The following is a 23,290-nucleotide window of genomic DNA, read 5'->3' on the forward strand; positions in this document are numbered from 1 at the left end:
TTCTGATTGATGAATGAGTAGTTATTAAAACTATTCTTCATCTAGCAAACTGAAATCTTCTAATAGGTTTTATCATATAAATCTATGCTCCAACTCCCTAAGGCATGTCTTTTGCTTTCTGTTTTTAGTCGGGGACATTAGGCTAACTATCACTGTAGGAAAATATGGAATTTTCTGGGTATATAAAACAAACAACTAATAGGAAAATAAGGGATTTTCTTGATTTAACTATCCATATTATTCAATACATATATTCTCATGCATTTAACACTTTTATAAGAAAATAAGGGATTTTCTTGGAAAACATACACTCAAATTGGAATGGCATACAAACTTTCTAAACTACTTATGAATTCACCAACTTAATTGTTGACACTTTCTCTTTGAAATAACTTGTATTCTTAGGGAACCGCTACGCAGGTTTGGAAATCAACTTTTGGGGATTAACGCGCTGGCGTTAATTACTTCTTTTGAAAGACGTTTATGCTTTTATCTTTTGGGCATGTAATGAATACAATGATGTAAACATTTTAAAAACCTTTATATATGTATGGTAGTGTGTACTTTCCTTTCTATGAACTGTTATGATACTGAATATGACGTCCTCCGCCCCCGAACGTTTCCGCCGTTCTGGTTTGGGGGTGTGACAATAGTGTTGCACAAAACTCTAGTGCATCCACTCTCCTAATATCTCCTTAGGTGTAAAATCCTGGAAACTACCAAACTTATACTCGAAATCTGAGTTTTCACAGTAACTGCTCTACTTCTATTGGCTTGGAATGGTTTGTTCAGAATGGAAATTTCGGGTTGTCACATCATCCCCCTGTTGAAGGGAATTTCATCCGGAAATTAGAATTTAGGCAAGGAAGTATGCACGAATGATCGAAGTTAGAATTTCCTAATCGATTGGTTCTAGCACACTTAAGTGAAATCGGGTTCTCGGTTGGAATCCCAACGAACCTTCACTATCGGGCGATGGCGCTGCTTTGTCCGCTTGACCTCTCGGTCGAGGGTCACTACGGTTCTAGTACGAAGGCGAGGATCTCGACGAGTGGACTTATTAGAGTCCTAACGGAAAGGTATGGTCTCACGATCGAGACGCGATGAGTAGAATGTACGTTACTGAGTACGCGGAGTAGGTCTAGTTTATGCGAGGCACAGGACCGATTCTGATAAGAATCTCGGAGGTCCTAACTATATTGGATTTAGCTTTCCACGCGATACGAAGCGTATTAAGCCATTCCCAGAGTGGGTTAACCTAAGGAGCTTGGTCACTCACTTGGAATTCCAAAGGTTCCTCTTCTTGCTTAATTTCCCAGTCAAAGGCCACCCCTTGCTGGGTCAAAGTCATACGGGTTTCTGTAGCTTGCGAGGAGTTCTGAATGAACTAAGACGGTAGGTCGGTAAGACCTAGAATTTGGCGAAAGACTGTCGGCGTCTCTGGTGTCGATAAATGCTCAACGGTTTTGACAAATTGAAAGAGTGCTCATAATTTCTCAAATCACTAACAGTGTGTCATAGAAATTTGACTCTTTAATTTCATAACTCGTGCCTAGAGAACTTCGCTAAAGTTCCTCTATAGGAAACGTTTCCATGGGTTTTCTTCTTACTACGAGGGTAGATAGGTAAGTCATTACGTGGAGAAATGACGAACTGATCCAAGTAAGAAAGATGTAACCCTATTCATTTAGCTCATGAAAACTATGGGCGTATTGGTCCTATCCGAAGGGTATCACTACAGACTCGAAGTGTCCGCATCGAGTTTAGGAGATAGTCTTCCGGACATCTTTCCCTAACACTCGAACTGGTGATATTCGGATCTCAGGTCCATTACTGAAAGTAATTTCTTTCCTTGTGTTTGCTTAACCATTTCGTCTACGCGAGGCAGAGATAACGATTTCTAAGAAAATCTTGACAGAGTCCTCGATATCTGAGGCATATACGATGCAATCCATGGATCTCTGGGAGAATATGACCGGGGTTCTCTAGGGTGAGAAACCTAGTCTTCTAATTCTATTTCTGTGTAGCTCGCTAAGTTGTTTGCACTGTCATGGTATCTCAGTAGGTGTTTAGACTATAGGGTGATCTGTCTACGGGAGTCGTATTGGGTTCTAAGTTTGTTCACATGACGATGTGATTACTCGTAGACTTAAGCAGTTATCTGTCCTGAAGTTCATATTAGAATTCGTACATGGTTTCACAATCACAACTTCGGGTATACGAGTCGCATATAATTAAGAATGAAAAGGTAGTCGAATAACTGATTCTTCTTTAAGCTCACATCCCATCTGGGGAAAAAGAAGTTAAAGTGGAATCATCAATTCTAAACCTGTAGAAGCTTGATTATATATCACTCTTATGTATACCTTCCTCATTGATAGATCAATCACATGAATCTTTGGATTAAACTTGACGTACTGCACGAGTGGTACTTCGCGGATTTCTTCGGAAAGAAAATAACTAAGAGGTACTCCTGGCATGAGTACTTCGGTGTTCTGATATGACAGTTTCGCTGGAAAAGTGATCTAGAAGAAAGAGATGTACGTATGAAGTTTTTTTCGTGAGGATCAAATTTAATTGAGTCGTATGATAATGTCGGAATCATACTGAAACTTAAAGACATTAGATTCGAACATAAGACGATTACAGACAAAACACAACCGTGCAACCATGAACAGAGTTATAGTACTTCAGATTTACCACAAGACTATTGCTGCGAATGAGATATACTACAAAAGACAAGTATACACAGCACGAGAATCCCTAAACAGACAAGATCTCGCAAAAGTTAAAACTCTAGTTGCACTAGTTCTGGATAGTTTATAAGTCTGTTACAACAACACGCCTAAGTTACATTAACGAGGGTTCCAGAGTAGGCTCTCCTGCAGCTGTGATCCTCAGAATCTTCCCATTAGCACCCGAGTTCTTTGTTATCGGACAATCTTTCTCAAAGTGTCCAATTTCACCGCATTGGTGACATATCTGGACAATACCAACATTGGTGGTAGAAGTGAAGTGTCGAGTGGGATTTATGGGGATGCGGGTTCTTTCCTTGATTTCCTTCTTCGGGCAATCTCTTTTATAGTGACCAATCTCATCACAATTATATCAAACTAGGCTTGCTCCAGTGGTGGAGGTAGTTCTACAGAAATGAGCAATGTGCCCCATCTTGTTGCAATTTTTCCATTGCAAGGCTCGGCAAATTCCCTCGTGGTGGTAGTTGCACCGGTCGCACTTCGGGAGTGTTCCTTTGTATGGTCTGCTTGGTACGGGGATGGCAGAGGTTTCCACTTGTTGTTGTTGCATGGCAAGTTTTCGGGGTTTCTTGCGTTCTTTCTGAGCTTGACGCTTCCGTTTCTTGTTCTTTGATTTTCGGATTTGCGGGCCTGAGGCCGTTACCCTTTGGTGACTTCTTGGATGGATACCACTATTGGAAACTCCATTCCCATCAACAGCATTGACTGTGCTGATAGCTCTACGGTGCGCAGGGACCGCCGTTACGGCAGCCACTACGGCAGCTGTAACTGCTGTTTGAAAGGTAGCGGTGTCGATATGGAGGATGGGGGTTTCGTTGCTCGGCTGATCGTTTCCTGATGACGACATGATTCTGCAACACAAAAGATAAGGGTTTGTGAGTGATTCTGGTTGAACCTGATGTACTTAGATTGTTCATGTAAAGAGTACGACTAGGTTCTCGAATGTTTGACCTACATCCCTATGATGTAGTCCTAGTACAGAATGAAAGTATGTTCGCGAAGGTTTGACCTACATCCCTATGATGCAGTCCTAGTAAGGAGTAAAAGTAAGTTCTTAGAGTGGTCTCAAGACGTTTGTTGTTCAAGCCGACGTATCGTGGGTTGGTGAATAACAAGATCCAACCACTGTAAGAGACTTGAAAATGTCTCCGGTGATATATCACTATAGTCCAATGACTTGACTAAAGCATGTTTTTAGATATACCCTAATGAAGGTATGATAAGAGTACTTGAATGAAGAATGACACAAAAGTTAGCCGGCTGTCAATATCTTTGATATTCACGATGTAAGGATTCTGGAAAATGACCTTGTAAAGGTCTTACATCATACCCATAGAAGATAGTTCCTGACAGCATAAAGACCTAACTAAAGTACTTACGGTACAAGATAATTTCATAGAAAATGCCTCATCGGGCATAGACAGAAAAACACTATTCCTTTTTAATAAAGAAATAAAGTAAACCGTCTACTACTGGCGACGGTCATCCCTCAAGTGAACTCTTAGTTCAACCAATTGACGTTCCATGTCAAGTAGGTGTCTTTCGTACACCCTATGGCGTACTCGGAGCTCTATGACTTTGGTTCATGATTCAGCCAGTGCTTGCAGCAAGGTTTCATGGTTTCTCTCTGATCTATCGAGAGCATCTTCTTGACGAACGGTGTGGAGGGTATGCATTCTCGCATTGGTGGCCACTTCGGTAATCTGGTGTAGGGCTGTCCTGCCTTGAATCTCATTTCGGGCCACTCTGCAGACCAAGATTGGCAAGACTCTATCTGTTGAGCCCCCATTGTTCAAGTCGCAAAAGCTTTGGTCGCCATTAAATGGCATGGGCTGATCTTGTCCTTGGCTCCATGTTTCCAAGAATTCCACTCACTCAGGGTCAGACCATGAAGAGCCGGACGAGGGTTAGGAATTTGGAAAGGGAGCTGCTTGGGGTAGGTTCTCAACCTCTGGTTCGGAGTTAGCATCATACGAATGGTCTTCGTCATGGTGATCATTAAAGGGGATAGGATGATCATTCTCTGGTTCTTCTCTAAACCAACCAACTATGACTTCATTCGGAAGGTACGGGTTGCTGAGGGGATGGAGTTCAGCTATGTGTTTTATGAGAGAATTTAGGGTAAGAGAATAATTATTAGACAAACTATCTAGACAATTATTTAGAAAACCTTCATTAGTTACATCGCTATTTGTGAAGTGCATACCAGCTATGTGTAATCTAAATAGGATAGACCTTCGAATAAGTGACCTTAATTCCAAATTCACACAGAATAGGGGTAAGGCAAAATTTCCACAAATTCTAAGTATACAACATCCTAATTACATATGGCTTTAGTGTATCCAATTAGCAACTATCAACTTATTAATGAAGATCCCGTTTTAATTCTCAAGTATAAAGTACTTATAGTAACAACAAATACTCCTATAGTATTTTAAGTTTAATGTTATGTTCTATTGTTCATTGTGGTAGGGTTGTTAAGATTTTAGCATTGTTGCAACCACACAATTAAACTTAGGCACATGCTAGTCAACCCTCGGATAATATAGGCGATTAGGCTATATCTTCCCAGTGTTTACCATATGTCTCTAAGCCCACTTGTGTTGTCCAACAATCGTAATTCCTTTGTACTGTCCTAGTGACACTGATTTTAGTATGAATGCAGCATATATACTTACTTAAATATTTTATTATTTAAAGTATAAACTCCTGGTCAGAGTATTTTTAATCCCTTATGTATTTATAGTTAGTATATCTTTTATGGTTTAATATACTTAATTCACTATAAACAATGCTTTGATACCAATCTGTCACACCCCAAAACCAAGAACGGCAGAAACGTTATGGGGCGTAGGACGTCATGTATAATATCAACAACAATGTAAAGTAGTAAACAAGCAACAACATCATCCATTGCATTAATAATATAATTATTATACAAATGTGTTCTGTCAAATTTTCATAAACACTAAAGCTTAAATCAAAATTAAAGATAAGTCTTGAACAAGCTTCATCTTCCTTTCTCCTTGCATCGGTACCTGTCTATGATGACCTGAGGATACAAGTAATTTTGAAAGCGAGTATCAGCTTTGAAGCTGGTGAGATCATAAGTATTTAGTGTCTTAATTTGTATGTAAGTATTTGTATGTAAGAATTTGTAAGTTTATGTATTGTAAGTATTGAAAGTGTATATGAACTGTAAGTGTTTGAAAAACCCTAGAATCCCTATGATTCCTACTAATATATGAAGGTGTCTTCTACCAAGACCTAACTGTTCTGAATGTATGTCTTTTGTAAGAGTATGTATCTTCCCAAGTATAACTATCATTATCCAAAAATATAGTTTCTACATTTCCGTGCATCGTGTGAATGTTCACGAGGTGAATGTAATGGGAAAAAGAAATAGTACTATGGTGTAGTGCTATTAGAACTACTGCCATACTAACTACCTTAAATCGAATGTATATTAAGGCATTATGTGATAAATTGTACCATACTATCGACTGGTAACAACGACATAAGAATGGTCGTAATAAGGAATTACGTTTGGCACCCGCAGACCTACAGATCCCACTGTAGCTAGCAGCAAGGTGTAGGATAGTCAATCCAGTATAGATCTATACACAAACTCATACTATAGACTGGTTACAACGACATAAGAATGGTCGAAAATAAGGTATGACGTTTGGCACCCGCAGACCTGCAGGTCCCACTGTAGCTAGCAGCAAGGTGTAGGATAGTCAATCCATTATAGATCTATACGCAAACTCATGCTCTCCCTTCAAGAGACTCTGGCTACAACTCGGGCCATGACAATTAAGTCATGCTCTGATTTAAATCACTATTATTAACATATTCTTGTATATGTAATGTGATGTTTCTCGTTCTAGTATAGTTATATATGTTCTCCTCCTAGTATAATTGTATATGTTCTCTTTCTAGTATAGTTGTATATGTTCTCCTCCTAGTATAGTTGTATATGTTCTCTTTCTAGTATAGTTGTATATGTTCTCGTAGTAATGTAATGTATAGACTCATGAATGAACTGACTCATTGATCTAGAAGTTGTAGTAGTATGATCCTGTGTTACCCCGATGGTAACTTACTAATGATGTGTATACTACGCATGAACATGGAAGTAATTTTATGTCTATATATGTATAATTGATATATAACTAATATTAAAACGACCTTCGGACGGTCACCCGAAATCCCACCAGACCACATCCAAATCGAGAAAAAGGAAATAGTGCGGATGGTCTTCCTAAGTCCTTTAAACATTACTTATATATCTATACATATATGGGCATGCAATTTATAAGAAGTAAAAACAGAGTTTAATAAAAGCATTTGATAAGTAAAAGCGTTTGTAAAACATTTTGAAGGCATAAGTTTGGTAAAACAGTTTAAGTATAAGGAAACATTTGTTTGAAACACAGTTGTAAATAAGTTTGAAAGGTAATGTACAGAGTAAGATGTACAGTGTAATAAGTAGTTTAAAACATATAAAATGTTTATAAATATCATTTGAAGGAAACCGTTTGGTAAAATGGCTAATGAGTTGCAAAATCTTTTGAATGCTGTATATTAATCACATGTGATTGATGTAATAACTAGCGTAATTCTACTTATTAATCGCATGTGATTGATATAATAACTAGCATGATTCTACTTGTATCCTTCCCCCCATAAAACATTTAAAAGTAGTTTAAAACATTAGTTAAGGGGTATGAACTCACCTGCAATAAGTGACTAGGATTGAACGGACTGTTATCGTAAGGAAGGATCGGGCAAGTGCTTGGTGTCAAGTGAAGACTTAGACACACACAATGATCCTAATTACATATGAAAACATATGTATATAAATAATTAGTGATTAATACACTAATTATACATGTATAAACATTTAAGCACGAGGAAAACACTTTTGGTTAAGTGCTAGGAGGCTAATAGGTTGCAACAACGGAGTGCAAAGCCCCTAATGGAAGTTTAAGGTCTAATGACCATATTCATTGGAGTTTACGGCCCAGGGGAGTAAACTCCTGGCCGTAAACTCTCAACCAAGGCTTTAAATGGAGCTTAGAATTATTACAACTCACGTGGTGAATTGTTTCAAGGGTATACAAGTGTTTGGGTACCATATTAACTCCTTTGGGGAGTTTACGGCCCATAGACCATATTCCCTTGGAGTTTACAGCCGTAAACTCCCTTGGGAGGGTTTTTATGGTGTTTTCAAGTATCAAACATTTCTAGGAACTATACTAGGCTTTTGTACTTGGCTTTAGAAGAGTTTATGGCACATTTGGCACCATTTTATGGAGTTTACGGCCCTAGCACCTTTTAAGCCATAAACTCCCTCACTCTTAGTGTTCGAAGTGTTTTAACTAGTCCATAACTCATTTAGGTACATGCCCAAATTGGTCTCTTGGCTTAAGGAAGGTGATAGGGTGTCCTTTAACCCCTTTATAGGAGTTTACGGCCCAAGAACTACTCTTGGCCATAAACTCTTCAACACTTGTGTTTCCATGTGTTTTCTAGGTTCTAATCACTTTAGGGTATTTGTCTAAACTAAAGTCCAAGCCTTAGGTGCCTTAAAAGCACCATTTGAGCAAGTTACAAGGGAGTTTATGGCCTAAGCTATTCTTGGGCCGTGAACTCCTAACTTGGGTGGTTTTTGGTTGATTTCTTGTCCCTAACACACTCCTATACAAGTCCAAGGTAGTTACTAATCACAGGGAACAATCTAGGCTTGGTTTCGGGAGTTTACCGCCCAAGAACACCTTGGGGAGTAAACTCCTAAATCGGATGATTTAGCTATGTAATCTATGTTATGAACACATTTAAAGCTTTCTAACACTACTAGAAAGAGTTACTCACAAATTTGGGATAAAAACCCAAAGATCCGTGAGAGAGAATTTGGCTTATCTCTATTTGGAATTCAACTAATGAACCAATTTGGTTTCGAATTCTATTTATAGTCCTGAGATTTTTGGCAGAAAATATTTATATTCTCGGAATGAACTCTAATGTCCTAGAGTATTGGAATAATAGTGTTGCACAAAACCCTAGTGCATCCACTCTCCTAATATTTCCTTAGGTGTAAAATCTTGGAAACTGCCAAACTTATACTCGAAATCTGAGTTTTAACTGTAACTGCTCTACTTCTATTGGCTTGGAATGGTTTGTTCAGAATGGAAATTTCGGGTTGTCACAAAACACTTCATACAAGCACCGCAAATAGTCAACAAATAATTGGAAACCCTAGAAATCCCGCTTTAAGTCCATTCTGGACTAGGATTTCCTTATTGGGCCCAATGGACCTATAAGATTCCAATTTGAATATCTTGGGCTTAGAACTCTTAAATGGGCTCTAATTGGACCCACTTTCATTTATTTTAACATTTTGGGCCATATTGGGCCTAGAATGAAATAAAATACTTAAATTGACCTTATTGAGCCATTACTAACCTAATTTAGCCCTAATAGGTCATAAAAATTATTTCTCGATCTACTTTGGGCCAAAAGTTATCTAAATTATCTATAATTTGGGCTTGAGAATTTAAGGGCCCAAACTCTTTCCTTTTCCCCCTCCATTCTTGGCCCAAGCACAAAAGAAAGGAAGGGTTGACTTTTTGCGTGCCACATCATTTTTGTTTGTGGGATAACTAAGAATTACACTTCAAACATCCATGCACTTCTCATATTTCCATGCAATATCACTCTCTCCTCTCCTCTCTCTTTTGCTCTCGGCCGAAGACACAAAGAAACACACACACCTTACAAAAATTCTCTCTAAATCACTTAAGACACGTCTCTTCTTCTTCATCCAAAAATCTCGAATTTTGCTAGTGATTCAAGAGTTTTTCATCAAGTAGTTCACATATTTGGTAAGTTATCTTTTTGATTCATAACATATCTTCTTCATTTTACCAACAATCTTCCTTATCTCATACAAAACTTGTGATCTTGCACCTTAGAAACATCTAAGTTCGAGATCCACCAAGAAAGGTCGCTAGGATCGAATTCTTCTTCATCTTTTCCTTCAAAAACCAAAACCACACTCAAGGTGAGCTTCATACCCCTTTCTTTTTGGTTTTTATGAGTTTTATGGGGGGGAGAATACAAGAAAATGTGTAGATCTATGTGTATATATATGATATGTGTGATTTGATGCATGTATGTGTGTGATTTCATGTGTTTTGTAAAGAATATGTTACCAAAAAGGGTGTAAACCCGAGATCTATGACAGGAGAAAGGAAACAAACATAAACTAAGTTATATTACACTAAAAAAAATCAAGAATAATAGCTTATAAGGTCATGATGATCATATTCTAACATAAAACCCATGTTTGGGCTTAAATTGACAAAAATACAAAATTTGGGGTACAAATCAACAAGTCACGGTTTCTTGAAGGTTAAAAGGGTCAAAACAGTTTCTATAAATATTTTCCTAAATATCAGAAATTTCAAAGGACCTAAAATGTAAATTTTTAGCTTAATGGGCTAATTTTGGGCTTTTCAGTCTAATAAGCCCCAAAATGCGAAAAATGATAAATTTTAGGGGCTGAAGTGAAATTTTCTATAAAACAGGGGGTAATTAGTATGACAAAATCATTTTATGGGTCAAAAATGTTTTTCACTGTCAAAAGGGACCAAAAATGTAAACTTTTTGGATTTTATGTCAAAACTGTAAAAGTTGTGAGAAATGAGTTCCTAACCGTGAGACACTACTTTGGAGGAGCTGAAGCTGTCAACAAAATAAGTTTTGGGTTAAAATCATGTTTTCATCAAATAAATAATACAAACGTGTCAAGAAAAGGGTTTTAAGGACTAAAAATAAAATTGTTTTATATGAGAGGACCAAAACCATTATTTTATGAATGAAAGGTGGTGAAAAGGTTAAATTCCATTTTCAAACAAATTAAATTCATTAATACAAAATACAAGATCCACGGCTACCGACGAAACGGAAAACAATTACACTCCCAATAACAAATATCGTTACAAAACGAATTGATTCGGTTTCAAATCAATAACAAAACAAAATCGTCAAACCAAAGCCATTTGAAAGGCTTAATTTAGTGGTTTGGTCTAGGCTTTACAATATAATGATAGGGGTGTGTTGGTAATATATTTTTGTTGACTAGTTTACGGTTGTAAAGAGTTTACGGCCGTAAACACCTTACGGCCGTAAACTCTTCTCGGTCAGGAGGTTTATAAATAGTGGGCTAGTCAGACGTTTGTAGTTGTTGATGCCTTTAGAGTTCACGGCTTCTGTCAAGTTGTACCATACGTTTATTGCTATAAAACGTGTGCAAGTTTGCTTTGTTATATCTCTGTGTTTATTATTGCTTTGTGTGGTTGTATTTGCTTTTGATCTCTGGTAGGATCCGTTATTCGGACCTTACAATTGGTATCAGAGCAAAACCGATGTCAAAGGCATTCTACAATCGATTTTGGTGCAAGTTCATTTTTCTTCTGCAAAAGGTTTTTTCGTTTAATCAAGAAACTGAAATAATTGTGGTTTACGGCCCAAGCTTACGGCCGTAAGCTCAATATACGGTCACAATCCCGTGAAAGTTCTTGGATCGTGAACTGATTTCTTTTACAGTAAACTTGAATCGAAGACCGTGTTCGTCAATCGTAAAAACATTGGACCGTGAATCAAAATTAAACTATTGAATTTTTGAACCGAAAATCTTAATCGATAATTTAAAGTTTACGGCCACAAACTCTGAGTTTACGGCCGCAAACTCTTTTTGACAACAAACTTGTTTTCGGCAGTGAACTACATTTTTATTGCAGTACATCACTTTGTGACAGTAAATCGGATTTTATTTTAATTTGAATCTTAATTAATTTTAATTAATTCTCAAAAATGGAAACTCAAAGTCAAAACCATTTTCAAGAGCTTGATGTTGTCATGGGTACCACCACACGAATTCCAAGGTTAATGTCTGCTGATGGGTTTCCCGAGTGGAAGTACATAATAGAAAAGTACATAAAGAGGAAAGATTTCAAGATATGGAAATTCATCATCAAGGATCCGATTAGAATAAGCACTACAGTTATGGGGCAAGTGGTTGATAAGAAGATAGAAAACTACACCGATGAAGACTTTGAGACTATGGAAGAGCAGGAGAAGGCTTTGGCCATTTTGACCATGGCCTTGTCACCAAATATTGCTCAAGGGTTCAGAGAGTATACGTCTGCTAAAGCTTTGTGGGAAGCCCTAATTGAGGTGTATGAAGGGAACGAAGACATGCGAGAGAGTCGCCAAGACATGATGTGACAACGATTCAATATGTTCAATTATGTACCTGGAGAGACTCTTGAAGCTCAGTTGCAGTGGTTCACAACTCTTAATATAGAAATGACTGTGGCAGGGATCTTCTACACAAAGTCAGAGATAAAAAAGAAGCTACTGAATGCTCTCCCAAAATCTTGGGACATGAATGTAGGGGTCAATAAGAAGACTAAGGATCTCAGCGGCCTCTCTCACGCTGAAGTGATGGCAGTCATCAAAGCATGTGATATTGATGACAAGCAACGGTAATCAATCATGTGAACTCATACTCAGCTGCGACTCTTCGCATCTCGACTAACAATGCTCTTTCCTCCTTCTCTTTTTCTTCTGCAGGTTTATCATTTAATACTCCACAAGCTCAGATTCAGACACTCTCCCATCCATCAGCTTCCTCTACATCACTCCTGGCCTATTCAACGAACCAATCGTTCATGGCTACTCAAACTGCCTCATCCTCAAATGTGGCTTCTTCTTCAAGAGGAAAGGAGGGTGATGAAAATCTCGTTTTTGCATCAGGGCTTGTCAATTGTTACAATGCACTTGTAGCCAGGGAGCTTCCACCTCAACTGTCATTTGCCGATCTTGATCAGATTCATCCTGAAGATGTTGAGGAGATGGGTATTACATGGCAAATTGCCATGGCAGTCTTTAGGGCAAAACAATTTGCCAAAAGGATTGGGAAAAACAACAGGGGGATGAGTGCTGATAAGAAGGTTGGATTCAACAAGGGAAAGCTGCGATGTTTCAACTGCCACAAGCCATGGCATTTTGCTCGTGATTGCGCATACCAAGACAGAAGATTAGACAACGACATGACAATAGTTGCAGTTGGGAACAGTCGGAGTCGTGCTCAGACAAACAATGAGAAGGCTATAGTTGCACAATCGTTTGATTGGGAGGATCAGATACAGGCCCTGAACTTATCTGGACCTGAAAATGCTCACCTGGCATAGGTCAGGGATGACGCTCCGGCAGAGATTGTAGCAGCTGAGGATGATGTGATGAAGCTACAACTTGCATTGATGGTATCCTCTTCTCATGAACCTAATTCAACCAAGGTAAGTCTACCCTCATGCTCTCAATCTTGTATTGATTATATTAAAACTCTGCACGACAAAATTGAGACATTAGGAAGTGAACTAGAAAGCCTTAAGATTCTTCATGAACTTAATGACAAATTAAAAAGGGAAGTATAAGACCTTAGATATGAAGGGTACCAACTTAGAAAAGGTCAAAAACACTTAAAGATCAATTGGAATAAAAAATTAAGGACTTTAGGAGAATTCAGGAAGACTACATCAATAAATGTGAGAATTATGATTATGTAGTGAAACAGAACGCTGAATTAGTGGCTGAAATTGAATCTTTAAATGGAAAATTTGAAACCGCCAAGGTTGATGTTCGAAAATATGATCATTCAAGTGAGGTAATTGAAAATATGATAGACCACATCATGAAATTTAAGAAAAATCAATCAAAAGGTCTAGGGTATAATCATGTGCCTCCTCCATTTAATCATTCATATATGCACAAGCCTTTGTCCAAATAAGAGATTGCAAATGAATCATTTATGGTTTATGGCAAATCTTATGGTTTTGTTTCGGGAGGATTTATTAATGTTGAAGATACTAACATTTCTACTTCTCCTGCATATCAATCCTTGAATCAGTCAAAGCACGAAGTTGAAGGATCTGTTTCTGAAAATAAAATTGAGTGCAAACCTGAAGTTTTAGTTTTAAATAAAGACAATGCTTTTTCAAATCTTTTAAGTGACAATGGTTTTTGTTATGTTTTTGATTCTCCTGATACTGTTTTTGTTTCTCCTGATACTGTGTTTGCTTCTCCTGATACTGTTTTGAATGATTTCGAATGATTGATATAGTTTGGAATAGTGTGGTTGGCAATTCTAATGTTTGTGATGAAAATGTCGAAACACCACTAGTCTCACAATCCTCCCCATCTAACACACCCTCACCTACCTCACAACCTAATAATTTTTCTTGTTCTTGTGAGAGAAGTAAGGGTGTTGATAGGGAAAGCAAATCTGATCAATGTAGTACAAGTTATAACAATAACAAACATATTTGTTTTAATTGTGATACTGGTGGTCATATCGCTAGAAATTGTCAAAATCGTATTTTTGTACATTTTATTCTTCCAAGAGGAGAGAATGAATTCAGAGGAAGGTCTTTAAATAGAAAGTCCTCTAGAAATCGTTCTCGAAATGATGATTGGGCAAATGAACATACTAGAAAACGGGCTGTTTTTCAAAAACATAAAAAGGTTTTTCATCATCAAGTCCTAGGTAGTTTGCCAAAACCGAGCACGGCCAAACCAAGGTCAGATTCGTCAAGAAGCCATAGTGGATCTTTAACCAACTCTGGTAGAAAACTCACAAGCTTTCAGCAGACTAATAAACATTCAATTTCTAAATCAACCGGGACTTTTAGAAAACCTAATTATCAATGGCTGCCCAAACTTACTCCCAATTTATCATTCATGTCCTCTGAGAAATCCGAATGTTATAAATCTGGAAAGGCATCGGGATCACCCAGGAAGGTAATGATCTGGGTTCCCAAATCTAATTAAACTCGCACATTTTGCAGGGACAGTTGTGGGGAAATGTTGTCAGACCCTGCTTCGTCGACAGTGGTTGTTCTCGACATATGACGGGAGATATCGCCCAACTGCACAACATTCAATCATTTAATGGGGGATATATCTCTTTTTCGGGTGGAGAAGATGGTAAAATCACTCAAAGAGGAACTGTCTCAAATCGGGTTTTATGTTTCGAAAATGTTAATTTTGCTCCCGAGTTGAAGCATAGAATGTTAAATGTTTCTCAGATTTGTGACAAGGGCTAATGTACTTATTTCACCGACAAGGAATGCATGATTCTCAAGCCAGGCTTTGTCATCCCAGAAGAGTGGATTCTCGTAAAATCTAAAATGGATGGGAATGCCTATATCATTGATATGAATAGCAATCTTCCAGAACAAGTTATGTGTCTTTTCTCCAAGATCTCCGAACAAACTGCAATGTTGTGGCACAGAAGATTAGGCCATGATAACGCCAAGAATCTAAATCGTCTTGCGAAGAATGATATGGTCCATGGATTGCCTATCAAGGAATTCATCACGTTTGAAAAATATGTGTCATGTGCTCAAGGAAAGCATCATAGAAAGCCACACCTGCCAAAACAAGTCAACTCAATTAGCCAGGTGCTTCAATTGCTACATATGGATTTGTTTGGTCAAGTAAATGTTCTCAGCATCAACAGAAGTTCTTATTGTGTCGTTGTGATTGATGATTTCTCTCGGTTTACGTGGGTCTTCTTTCTATCCAACAAAGCTAGAGTTGCTGATTTGATCAAGAAGTTCATTGTATTAGTTGAGAACCAAACTAACAATCAGGTGAAGGCGCTTCGTACTGACAATGAAACAGAATTTATGAATTCTGTTCTCGATCATTTTTGCACAGAAAAGGGTATCCTACGTTAATTCATTTATGCTAATACACCCCAACAAAATGGTGTTGCTGAAAGAAGGAACAAAACGTTAAAAGACGCCGCAAGAACGATGCTATGTGATTCAAAACTACCAGTTTTCTTTTGGGCCGAGGCGATAAACACTGCATGTTATGTTCATAATTTAGTGTTAATCAACAAAGCTTAGATGAAAACCCCGTACAAAATTTTCTATGGTCACAAGCCATCAGGCAGTCATTTCTGTGTATTTGGATGTCCTCGCACCCTTCTTCACTTAGATACCAACCCAAAGTTTAATTCCAAGGCCGATGACTGCTATTTCGTAGGGTATGCTGCTCGTACTGCCTATAGATTCTACAATAAGAAAACAAAACAGATTGTGGAATCTTATGACGTGCGTTTGTTGGAAGAAAATGAGACAGACGCTAAAGTGGGTCCGGATTGGTTGTTTGATTACATATCGCTTTTCACATCCTTAAATGTGTCTTCAAGTGATGTATCTAGAGCTGTTTCTTATTGGAAGAGTATTTCTGAAGATGAAGATGGAGAAGTTATGTACAAGCCTCTATCTACATCCTCTTCTTCATCGAAGGGGAAGTCCAAAGTTACACTTGAGGGGGAATCCTCTGGTTCACATAAGGGAGGGTCCTCTGCTACACATGAGGGGGACTCCTCCGCAACACTTGAGGGGGAGTCCTCTGGTTTACATAAGGGAAGGTCCTTTGCTACACCTGAGGGGGAGTCCACCGCTACACCTGAGGGGTAGTCTTCTGCAACATCTAAGTGGGAGTCCTCTGCTACACCTCAAGGGGAGTCGTCTATGCAACATGATAGTCCTCAATCTTTAGTCCAAACTGATTCTCCAGATGCTGAAACTACACCTCATATGTCAATAGAGAAAGAGTTATTCTCTACTGATGCTTCCGCTGTGTGTAGCAAATCCAGATGCTGAAACTACACCTCATTGTAGCAAATCCGTCTGGAGCGGCTCAACCAACAAATGAAGGAGGTATCAATATTCACACTTTTACTATGTCTCTCAATGACATCAGCAAAGAAATACCTTCAAGGATTCAACACGATCATCCGATCGATAACGTCATTGGTCAGCTAGGTGATGTTGTTAAAACGAGAAGTTAGAGTGGGGACGTTAATGCTTGTCTTTATTCTTTATTTATTTCTCAAATAGAGCCCAAGAATTTTGAAATGGCTCTAAATGAACCTAGCTGGGTGGATGCAATGCATGAGGAATTGCACCAATTTGAAAAACTCGGTGTTTGGAAGTTAGTTGAGATGCCAAAGGCCAAGAAGTCTCTTGACACACGATGGGTTTATCGCAATAAGCAGGATGATTCCGGAGTTATTGTGCGAAATAAAGCTTGATTGGTGGTTCGTGGGTTTCGAAAAGTGGACGGTCTTGATTACACTGAAGTTTATGCTCCAGTAGCTCGCCTGGAGGCTATTCGTATCTTCCTAGCATATGATTCTTACATAAACTTTACCGTTTACCAAATGAACGTCAAGACTGCCTCCTTGTATGCCAAGGTGAAGGAAGAAATCTACATTCATCAACCCCCTGGGTTTGTTGATTCGAAGTTTCCAAATCATGTCTATAAGTTGGATAAGGCATTGTATGGGTTACATCAAGCTCCTAGAGCGTGGTATGCAAGCCTAACAAAGCACTTGCTCGAACATGGTTACTCTCGTGGCACTATCGATCAAACCTTGTTTATCAAGCACTTCGAAAAGGACCAGATACTCGTACAAATCTATGTCGACGACATTATCTTTGGGTCAACTAGTCCGCAGCTTTGCAAAGAATTCGAAGGTGTAATGAAGAAACGGTTCGAAATGAGTTCATTGGGGCTTCATGTTAAACAGAATTCAACCGGAATCCTGCTACATCAAGCCAAATAGATGGAGGATATTCTTCAAAAGTTCGAGTTTCACGATGCTAAATTTGCTTCTACACCGATGGTTGAACGACCTCTTCTGACTCCAGATCCTGAAAGTCAATCCGTAGATCAGACTCCTTATCAATTGATGATCGGATCGCTGATGTATCTTACTGCAAGCCGACCTGAGATCATGTTTTCATTTTGTCAATGCGCACGTTATCAGGTTAATCCTAAACTTTCACATCTTATTGCTGTCAAAAGAATTTTTCGGTATATCAAAGGGAGCCCAAAATTGGGTCTATGGTATTCGAAGAATTCTGAATTTGATCTTTATGCTTTTACTGACAGTAATTATGGATGCTGTGAGCTTGACAGGAAATCAACCTCAGGAGGATGTCAGTACCTAGGTGACAGACTAGTTTCGTGGCAATGCAAGAAGGAACACATTGTCTCAGCTTCCACAGCAGAGGCGGAATATGTTGCTGCATCACCTTGCTGCTCTCAAGTTATTTTGATCCAACATCAGTTGTTGGACTACGCTTTGAATTATTTAGAAACCCACATTTATTGTGATAATGAAGCTGCCATTCAAATTGCCAAAAACCCAAGCACATCGACATTAAAATTCAATTTATCAGAGACTGTTATGAACGATCGCTAATCCGGCTGGAATAGGTCCACACTGATAATAATGTGGTGGACCTATTCACAAAACCATTTATCAAAGCTCGCTTCGATGTGCTTGTAGGATTTCTGAAAATGATATGTTTTGAGGATTAACTTTTTTTTATTTTTATTTTTTTCCTCAACTCAATTTTCAATTTTATTTTTTTAATTTTATTTTTCATTTTTTATTTTATTTTTAATTTCCTTTTGTTTCTTGTTTCCTTAGGATAAATTAAATTTGCGCATTTTGTTTTCTTTTATTTTATTTTTTGTTCTCACCGATGCACAAATTTAGGGGGAGAAATAATCAAAAATCCAAAAACAATAGAAAATAAAAAGAAAATCCAAAAACAATAAATAACCAGAAAACATAAACAAAAAAAATTATTGCTGACAGTTTCGTTTGTAGGTGTTGTGATGGGAAATGAAATTAGCAAGTGATAACGGGCAATTTGAATCGACGTAATGTACCTAAGTTGAATCGTCTCCGCTCTGTGCTCGATACGCTGGTAGACACGAAAGATTTTAAATGGGCTTGATTAGGGAAAGTTGAACTTAATGAATTTAAGGACTTGACAAAATTTGACCTAGTTAGATCCGTTTAACCTGATTTCACGACGCTCGGATAGGTTGAGCAGGGAGACATACATGAGAATCTACCGGTCACATTAAATAACTCGTATTTAGAACTGTGGATTCATTTTTCCTCGATGTGCGGATTCTGTCCTTAATCCCGGTTGGATGGGGCGACTAGTAATTCCGATAAATTAGGTCTGTAGAAAATTCTTTTGTTTCTTTCTGTCTGTTAGTCATATGTTGCCTCCTCTGCGTGATTGGGAGATCAGACCTGGACTGTAACATATGCAACTCTATCTCTCTGCAAGTTATATATATATATATATATATATATATATATATACATATATATATATACATACATATATATATATATATATGAAATTCTTATTATCTGTTTGCGATATGATGCCTCCTTTGTGTGACTTCCAATCCGACCTGGTACACAAAGTATATGCAACCTTGTACTTCTTAATCCCTCTAAAGTAACAAGTTATAGAATTCTGAATCTATCTTCTCTCTGAATGATTGTCTGCTCACCTGGTGTAAGGAGTACTCTAGAAGTTCTTGATGACTGGGGCATCCCAAGAAGTGGGAAACACGTTCTAGTACACTTAAAATTGAACACATACAGATTGTTTATAGATCTCGCTACTCGATTTAGCTGGACAACAATATCCCTGGTTGTAGTCACTTAAATGGTCATAAGGTAAATTTATTTAAGATTTTGGACCAATCATGATAATAAAGTTATAATTAGATATATGCGTGAATCATGTCATTGGTAAAATTGTCCAAAAACTGTCACAAATTTTTCGTGTTTAAGTGGACCACAATACTGGTGATCGATCAGACGAAGATGTGAAGAAAAGGGCACCGACATGTAGAATAAGACTGTCTAAAAACTTTGATCCCAGAATCACAAATTTAGTTACAATAGTTAAATTTTTGTGATTTTATTTTAGTTGAAGTTAAATTATTTATTTTTAATTTTAATTAATTTTTAATTTTTTAATTTTATTTTTATCAATTAAATTTTTTTAAGTTGTTTTATTTATTTTTTTTTAATTTTACTTTTATTTTTGTACAAAATTAAGTTTTTCGTTATTTATAATTATTTTTAATTTTTTCCTTAGTTAAAATAATCCTCAGAAAGTTTTATTTAAATTTAATTGTGCTGGAATTTGCTAAATACTGGGTAGTTATCAGGTAAATGGTAAAGAAAGGTAAATATAGGGGTTTACTGCCGGAATCTCCTCATTCATGAGATTCCGGCCGCAAACACTCCCGTCACTCTCTCTCCCTTCAAAAAAAAAATTCGTCAAATTTCGCAAATCTGATTCAACAATCTCGTAGGTAATGAGTTCTAGATCATAAATATATATTTTATTGCGTGTTTCACCGTGTAATTTGAGCTAAAATCGAAGAAAAAGGTCTGACGGAGCTTACGGCCGTAAGCTTGGGCCGTAAACTCCGTTCTAAGGCCGTAAATGCAATTTAACTGTAAATAAATTACGACCGCAAGCATCTATTGATTATTGTGTTGTTTAGACCATATTCTCTTGATTAAATTTGTGTTTTTCATGTGTTGTGCAAATTCGATGTTCATCGAACATTGAAACCAATTGGGTCAGCATCTAGAATGGCCCCACAAAGTTCTCGATCATCAGCTGCTCTTTTTGGGAGGGTGACTTCTGTAATGGTTAACTATTTTGGAATTTGATTCAACATATATATATATATATATATATATATATATATATATATATATATATATATACTAAAATTAGAATTTGATTTTCTGGTTAGAGTTTCTGTGGGACCCCTCAAGGAATCGAACTTCCTTCGTTTTTGGATGGTGATTTGAGTAGTGGATTTGAAGGTGGTTATACCAGAGTGGAAGTCAAGTATCCAACTTTTCTTTTTAAGCAACAGTTAACAACATATGTTGAAAAGATATATGGAACATTTTGAGATAATTTGAAAAAAGAAATATCCCTGTTACTCAGGATGTGTATTCAGGTAGCTAACTGCTTTAACATTTTTACTTAATCTATTCATGTTAAGTAATTAGCAGTGGACTAAATGGTAATTTCACAATTCACACTGAAGTCACCGACAATTTCGAGAGCCACCCTGGCGAAAGGATCATCTCGTACGGTTTCTAGTTCAGCTCAACAGACACTGATTGCTCATTGGCAAGGAATTATGAAGAGTCTTGGAAGTTTCTTGAATGTTCTAAAAACAAATAATGTTAGTGTGATTTTTGTTTTTGTTTTTCTATTTCTAACCTTTTTTGTGAAATGCTTTTAGGTTCCACCGGTTTTGGTGCCTAAAGTTTTCTCACAAATATTCTCGTTTTTGAATGTTCAGCTATGTAACAGGTATATATTTAGTTTTTGTAGAGTGTATTCTTTTTTGATGTGAATTTATGATTCTAGGCCTTCGGGCTTTTTTTATTTTTTTATAAAATGCAGTCTATTTTGGGACGTGAGTGCTGTTCATTTAGCAATGGTGAGTATGTGAGAGCGGGATTGGCTGAACTAGACCACTGGTGTTTTAACACAGCTGATGAGGTAATTCTGGAGTGATATATTCTTTCACTGGAATGGAATTAACGATTCCATTCCTTCCTCAATTCCATCATGCCAAACACTATTTTGTATTCTTATTTGCTAAACAAAAGGACGGTAGTATTCGGGTTCTGCTTGGGATGAACTAGACCACTAGTTGAACTTGAAGCTGCATACAGTCAGCTTAGTGATCTGTTGATCTTCATTAGTGTCTTTTCACCAATCTTGTCCCAATATTTTGTGTTGATTTGTATAATATGTGAATTCAATGTATAGTTTTAACTCTACTTCTAATTAGTATTTTTGTATAATTTTAGAAAGCGGAAGTAGCCTTATCAAGTTTCTAGTGGTTGCAGGGGCTACCCTTTGACAAAAATAAAGCAAGACAACTTGGGATTTTAGTGAAATCAGACGAAGTCTATGCCTATCAAGTTTTTTGGATAAAACCCATTCATCCCTATGGGAGTATTTGGAGATATAGCACCAGTGGTGACGCTTGGGACTTTATCAAAACGATGGATTGTCCCAGTTTGGTGCTTTGGTTGGATAGCAATAACCGATCCTACTGGCATTCTTCACAAAACTGGGGTTTTTCTCTCTTCCTTTTTTCTTTCTTGCCTGTTTCTTGAACATTTATCATATTTTTTGTAGACTTCTAGAGAACATATCAAGTTTTCCTTTTGTGGTACATTTATGATCGTGTCAGATTTCTAGTTCCATAAAGAGTTGTCTTGAGTTAACAGCGGACCCACCCACTGTAATTCAGGTATAAGATTCAACAGTCTTCGATCTTAATTTAGGGCAGCCATGGCATCTATTATGGTCTGTGTTGACCCACCCGATATGGCCTCCTTCAGCAACCCAAGCTTCTCCTCCACCATCTCTTTCACTGTAGCAGGAACCTTCTCTCCCAATTCTTTCAGCTGTTTCTCTGTCTGGTAAACCACTGAATCAGCTTGGTTCTTTGTGTCTATGGCTTCTCTTTTTTCCTTGTCTTCTTTCTCAAACTTCTCAACTTCATTCACCATTCTTTTTACCTATTTCATCAAATTATATAATATATTTAGCCAAGAAAACAAATATAAGTGAAAAAGAAACAGAGCCTACATTACACTTTACAATAATATTAAATACCTCATCATCAAGAGTGTGCTAGCACCAGTAATGGTGATATACCATTTGCATAAATGTCAAACTTGACTTCAATTTGTGGGACCCCACGTGGAGCACGAGGAATTCCATCCAACCGGAAGCTTCCAAGAGACTTGATGTCTCTAACGAATTCTCTCTCGCCTTGAAGAACATTGATTTCAAATGGAAGCCTTCCAGGTCTGGCCTTTTAACATTTTTGGTCGAAGGGCAATTTTTTCATTTTTCTTAATGGATGAATAAAGTATGATGCAAAAAGATGAATAAAAACTAATTGATCAAAAGGCCTATAGAGTTGCTGGTTCACTCTGCTTAGCCACTGGAGTTGGTGAGGATATGATTGTTAACAGGTTAGTCAAGTAATAATAATGATTAACAGGTTTGGTATTGACTACTTTTTTAAACCTCAAGGGATGGAAGTGAAATATTCTGATTTAACTTCTTTTTTTGGAAATTGTGAAGTATGAAAGAGTATGAAGAGAGGGCACTGTATCTTGCTTTAAAACGGTTGAAACTTGATGAGTTGAAGGAACTCAATTCCATTCATTTTTTTATTTTTAAAAGAAAATTTAATTAAATGGATGAAATTCTTGAAATCTAATGTTTGAAGGATTTTACCATATATTCCTAGTGAAGGGTGGATGAAATTCAATTCCATTCATTTTTTTTATCAAACACCAAAATACCCTTATTTCTATATAATAAAAGACAAATCACCCTTCATCATATATGATAAAAAACCAAAATACTTTAGTGAATCTATACTCTGATATTAAAATTTTGAATTACTTAATTTTTATTTTTGAACTTCATTTTATTATGATTTGATTCCTTTGAATAATAACAACCAAACTGTGAACCTTAGAATAATAACAA

The 23,290-nt window shown here is 37.3% G+C and overlaps 2 pseudogenes; one reads left to right on the top strand and one right to left on the bottom strand.

Moving 5' to 3' along the window:
• The first annotated feature begins 13,087 nt into the window (after positions 1 to 13,087).
• LOC145063584 (myosin-11-like) lies at positions 13,088 to 21,422 on the top strand (annotated as a pseudogene).
• Positions 21,423 to 22,056: 634 nt separating this feature from the next.
• On the bottom strand, positions 22,057 to 22,957 carry LOC145063593 (stromal 70 kDa heat shock-related protein, chloroplastic-like; annotated as a pseudogene).
• Between the last annotated feature and the right edge of the window lie 333 nt (positions 22,958 to 23,290).

The sequence above is a fragment of the Lactuca serriola genome, chromosome 1, assembly GCF_051521515.1.
Source record: "Lactuca serriola cultivar US96UC23 chromosome 1, Lser_US96UC23_V15, whole genome shotgun sequence".
In the NCBI taxonomy this organism is placed as follows: Eukaryota; Viridiplantae; Streptophyta; class Magnoliopsida; order Asterales; family Asteraceae; genus Lactuca; species Lactuca serriola.